At 39.5% G+C, this 6000-nt stretch overlaps 1 protein-coding gene across 1 annotated transcript in view; it reads left to right on the top strand.

Annotated features, from left to right (window-relative positions):
* The first annotated feature begins 1797 nt into the window (after positions 1 to 1797).
* Positions 1798 to 6000, top strand: part of FSTL4 (follistatin like 4) — a 359281-nt gene continuing 355078 nt past the window's right edge. The window contains exon 1 of the mRNA XM_068959795.1: positions 1798 to 1815. The gene's annotated coding sequence lies outside the window, so the exon portion shown is untranslated. The remainder of the gene's footprint in view (positions 1816 to 6000) is intronic.

The raw sequence follows: 6000 nt of genomic DNA, 5'->3' as shown, positions 1-6000 counted from the left end.
GTGATGAATATGGGGAAAAAGTAACAAAAGAGATTCTGAAAAACGTGACATATAATATAATCTCACCACTGATTTAGAATTACTCCACGCTCTCTTCCCAGCCAACCAGGCAAACTTCAGACTTGCAAATCTAATAAACACACATGCAAGGAGGAGTTATAGACTTGCCAGATCTGTACGTGCAGCTTCCTTTCAGTCGCACAAATGTTGTACGTGGGTGCAATGGGTGCTCACAGATTGGTACTGAGCTGTCATGAAAAATGAGTGGCCCAAGATTTTACCTTTGATAAGACCCAACAGACTTGTGTAAGAGTCTCAGTCAGACTTGGATAAACAGTTTGTACTATTATGGCAAAATGTCACCTTTCCATAGGGTTCCAGCTGTCTCAGAAAAAAACTGAAAGATGGTCTGAAGGTAGCCATGGGAGAACAAAGCTAACTTTCAGCCAATAAGAGGGGCGTTGCTGGCAGCTAGATAAAGAGGCACCAGAAGCAGCTTTGAAGATGTCAATAATATCTGTACGAGATCAAAGCTGCAGCTCTTTCTATTTTGAGGAGATTGGAGATATAATGCAGGCCTGTGGGTGAAGGTCTCAACAGCTTTCACAATCACAGCAGAGATGTGCACCTGCGTTATTTCCATCTGCACTTTGCCTGGGTCCTAGCTGTCTCGAGAACGATTCTGCTACATATGAGAACCTAGTCTACACTGTGTGTGTATCCGAGATCTGAAAAATAAAGAATTAATTCCCAGTGATTTTGAGGGAAATTTAGACATCTAAATATTTTCTGTGGACTTAGATATCTATTACACTTGGAATGGATGGATGGAAGCGTGACCTATGAGGGCAGGTTGGATGAAGAGAGTCATTCATCCTGTCTCTCTGGGATTTTTTCTCACGTGTTCTGTTTTGGAAAAAGCCTGCAGAGTGTCTCATTCGGAAGGCCCATGCAAAGCTTGTGCGTTCTTTAAACCTTAGAAGAAGAACTTAAGAAGTAAAACTTAAATGGTCCATGGACCTTGGCCCAAGGGGGAATATTGCATCACTAACACAGTTCACACCCCTCTATCTTCTTGGCAGGGCCTCGAGCTTTTATTCTGCTTAATGGCATTGGTGAAAAGCCAGAGAAATGATCCAAAAATCTAACTAGGTATGGAATCAGCAAAACCTCGCAGTAATGGATATAAAACTTCTTTCCCCCCGCTAGACCTTGATGTAGAAGAAACATCAGCAGTTTGCCTATGCTAAGGACCAGAACTGAGTAGCGTGACCTAAGAAGCAGATCAGTTATCCCTTCCACAGTGCTACAACACTGATATGGGTTGCCTCAGTGAGAATTATTTATTTAAGGAGATTGAAATGGAAAAGTATATACATATAGCCAACTGATTTTTTTTGATGTTTAGTAGGATGGTGGACTTAAGCCCTTCGTAATTTTCAGTGGCTTAAATGTTTTTCCCCAGTACACTGCAAACTAGAGCTCTTGGCTGCATATAAAATTTGACAGCTGCTCTTGAGCTCCTATGTGTTGATATCAGATCAGTCTGTTTCAGGTAGCTTCTCTGTTTGGAACTGATACAAATCTTTACCTGATAGAGGTTAAAATGGTAAATTTTAGAGGAAGGATTTAACAAAAATCTCAAATGAAATCTGGAAATAACAGAAAGTATTTATAAGCTTAAACAAGACTCTGTGAAATGGTGATAAGTATTGTTCACTTCCTGAAAGATTGAGGGGTATTTTTGTGCTAGCTTTGAAAGAGAGAGTATTCGTCTTTATTTGTGCTACAGCTTCGATAGAATGGGCTTAAAAGGTAAGATATATATGAGCTGTACTCAGTCTACAGTAGCAATGACAGTTTGATTTTATCACTGCCAAATGCAATATGTGGTGGAGGGCTCAGTAACGCTCCAGAAATCGAGATGCATTTCAAATGCAGGTGTACACAATTTTTTTTTATAAGAGGAAGCAACGAGCCTGGCAAATTCTGTATCTATTATAGAACTTAATCATTATCTGGTGACTCAGCTGCGGGCAGGATATGTATTTCTGTGTGTATCTGCCTTTGGGAGATGCAGAAATGTGGCTTCTAGTCACTGGAAGTATAGTAGCTTTAATTTTAACTGAACAGAGCATGTATCCTTGGATTACTGTTGTTCAAGCCTTTTGGTTCTATCAAAACAGCTGGCAAACAGATAATAGTGACTGTCATGACTTTGAATGGGGATATTGAATTGGTGCAAACTATTGTAAATTGAGGCGAGCAAGGCTTTTCAGAGATCGTAAGTGGGAATGGAATAGCTTGGCTGATGATCTTCCTCCGGTAAGAACACGCGCACATGCTTTCTGGGAGGGAAATAAATATGTTCCCATCCAGTTCCCTTAAAACTAAAATGTTCTTCTTGCCAGCTTTGAAATAGGTAAGGGGACAGCGTACTCCAGAGAAAGAGACGATAGCAATTGCCGGGAGAACTGCTTTAAGATGAAACATGTACTTGTTTTTGAAACCTAACATTGGAAATGAAGTAATTTGGATTCTGTTCTTGACTCTGGTCCAAGCATTCAATTTTTAGAAAAGTTATTGGAGACCCAGTAAAATTCTCTTTATTTCAGTTTCATCATATATAAAGTGGGGATAAGTGCAGAGGTTCTTTGATACTATGTTAAATATAAAGTTATTAGATCACCATAGTTAGTCATGCATATTTGTAAAGCACGTGGAGATTTTTGAATATGTGGCTGTGTTTTTGCTAAGTAGTGGTGATGTTGTAAAGCATAAATAAATGAAGAAATAAATAAAGGGATGTAATGGCTTTGTAAGATGTTGCTCATGCTTGTTTCCCATGAATATTTTAGGTAATACAGCTCAGAGTTTGGATGTCTGGGAGTAAATAGAACCTAGCTCTGTAGTGCCTGGTTTCTGTGGATTTGTAGGAAACAAGCAAGATTTTTAATATAACCTGATAAAAATGAAAATGCTGTAGCAAACTATCCAGCAAGGCAACCACCATGTACATGTGCGTATAGGAAATAACGATCAAGAAAAAGTTGATTTAATAAACAACAACATGACAGGTGGTGTAATATTTTGCATATTGCAGTAATAAAAGAGAAGGTATCTTACATGCCGGCGTGACTGAGAGGTTATCTTTAGGGATAGGACTGGCATAGGGTAGGTAACATATGCTAGTCTTTCCCTAGTTCAGAAGCAATAAAGAAGGAAGTGCACCTTAGGATGTGATTATTTATGCCTTTACAGTAGGGTATGATTTAAGCAGAGAAGCTTATTTAGTGTCAAGGTCAAGAAAATTCTGTTTAACTTCAGTACGGTTAAATACTATTGAAATGGGTAGAAATAACTTGAACTGAAGGAGCCTGCAGAGATCACTTGCTGTCAGCTTTAGAGAGACAGATTTTCTGATGCTTTAGTTAAACGGAGTAGAGAAATTTGTCTTTGTTAGTAAGATTGCTCTTGGTGAATCTTCCTTCAGAAAAATTGCAACCTTTTCCCACAGCCTTTTTGGCATTTTCATTCCCTCACATCTCGGGGCAGTGCTGATGATGAATTCATGAGCAGATTCCCTCTGCCCCTCTCTCTCCCTCCTTGGTAGTTATGTATGACAAAATGTAAGATCACAGTCTTTCTTTGTACTTCATTCTGTGCCTTGCTTGCTCTGCCCTCCTTCATCTCACTTCTAGGTTTTTTTCTCCTTTGGAAGAATCTTGTTTGCAAAAATATGCTTTTCTTATGAAACATTGTTTGCAGGCCCACTATTAAACTCTCACTGCATTTGTATTTTTGACAGTATGCACCGAATTGCTCATAATTCCATTATGTTCTGTATATCACAGAGTTGGGAGAATAATTCTGGTATATGTTAATGCTTCTTGGTTTACACACATAAAATGCTATTCTGGTAACAAAGTAGCGAGTATATTTTATAATGGGGTATATATCATTATAAATGGAACACTGGTTTTACAAAATATTTTAAGAGGAAGGTAAATTAGATCATGAAAAGTGCATAAGGGCTATAAATTATTCAGTAGCCTAAGGAATTCTTATAAAGAGATTTGGTTGCGGCCTTAGCCCATGAAACCTTTAACCGTGGCCGTTAAAATAAACCATATCAACAGCTCACAGTCACAAAAGATATATTATCGCATGGAATGGTCACCTGAAACTTCAATATTGCACGCAGCATGAAAATGGTCACCCCTAATTCTTGATGCACATGTTTTTATTGAGTGATATTAAATGGGAATTGATGGTAGCTCAACCTGGAGATTTTATAGCTCTCTCTTTTCACATTTAAAACACTTTTCCCCTAAGAGGAGCACAGAATTTCTCAAATGGAAAAAACTTTAATGTCTGACATAGCTTGTGAAAGATGCCGAGGGGATGTAACAATGAAACATCATGAGATGGAGCACTGAATTTGAAATCATCGCTGCTACGGAACCTCTGCTGGTGCTGTGCGACAGCTTCGTCTCCTATGTCCCGCCATGACCTCCAAGCCCCACAGTTACTGAGCCAGGGCTTTGTGGAGAGGACTCAGAGCGTGGGGGGGCACCAAGGGCACGTCCCACCAGAAACACCATTTCCCATTGCACTACCGTCCTGTGATATTCTGAGCTTGTTTAATTTTTATGCTGCTGAAAGCTGAAATCACAGATGATCGTGAATGATTAGTTTTGTCATTATGAAATGGGAAAATGTCCATCAGGAAATTTGGAGGAGAAACTGAATTTATTTAATGTGTGAGCTATAATAGTTTTGAATCGTGGTGTCTTTTCAGACCTGAAAAGCCTTTTGCTGCTTCAGATGAACAGACTCCATGTTGATGCTCTGCGACACAGGCTGAAACCCGCAGCAGCATCTCTAGGTAGTACAGTGCAGAAGCTCTGCTTATGGAAAAGGACAGGAAGGGATAAAACAAAATATCTTTGAAAGAAATTAAATTAGACCGTGCTTAGGTCATTAGCTAAGTCATTAATTTGTGGGCTATTTTAGGGAACAAAAGACCCTGCAGGAATGTATGGCAGCGTAATGTAGTCCAGATCTCTCCCAGATTCCCTAATTCTCAGCTATCACTGTCCCTCACTGGATACTTCTGGCTTCATTTGTGAGAGAAGCCAAATCCTTAAATCACTGTAAGTTACCTTTAGTTATTATAAATTATCGTGCTGATGACAACATTACATGGCTTCTGTCTGCTTTGAGTTTTAATATTTTCTCTTGATCATAGTCGCAGCAGTAGATAACCTAATGTTTTTAAAGATGTCTATAATTTCAGGATAGCTGAGTTAGTGCAACTAAAGAAAAAAAATGAAATGATTCACAAGCAAATAGGCTTTGTGCGGCTGTGATTCAGCAGCTGGCGAGATTCTTCAGCGGCATCCAGGGAGAGTGAAGCGTTTGGGTGTCCTGGTAAAAGACCAAGCCAGGCTGAGGTCTGAGCACCTCAAATAGCTCGCAGTGTCTCTAGGAACAGATCTAGAGCGGTGGCTGTACGCAGACTGATTCTCACATCCTGAGGAAGTGCATTGGGCATCACGATACGAGCTGCAGGAGATTATAAATGTTATCTTTGTAAGCAACTTCATACCAGTGTAGCCACATTTATCTGTGGGGTTGTGCCATTTGAGATACAGCAGCCTGAAAGCTCTCTCATCTCTCTGATAGAAACACTTGTTTATGTTTATTTTTTCCTCCTAGGTACATGTAGTAAAATCTCATTAATTTCAGTGAAGTTTTTTATCCTGATGTAAACAAAGAATGAGAGAGAACCTGGCTTTATAGGTGACCACTGTATTTATTTATCAGTCCTCCCTTGTCCATCATCTCAGAAATCTGTGGGGAGAATGATGAAAAATGAATGCTACTGCCCATCTGCAGCTGTTCTTGATGCATTAGTGTCAACAAGAAAACAGTGCTGTGCCCTTATAAAAAGATTTTCTGCCTATCGTATGCCTTGTGACAGTCTGCACAAACTTT

This window comes from Struthio camelus, chromosome 13 (genome assembly GCF_040807025.1).
Source record: "Struthio camelus isolate bStrCam1 chromosome 13, bStrCam1.hap1, whole genome shotgun sequence".
Classification (NCBI taxonomy): Eukaryota; Metazoa; Chordata; class Aves; order Struthioniformes; family Struthionidae; genus Struthio; species Struthio camelus.
The sequence above is the reverse complement of the archived record's forward strand: the minus strand, read 5'-3'. Positions and strand labels throughout refer to the sequence as shown.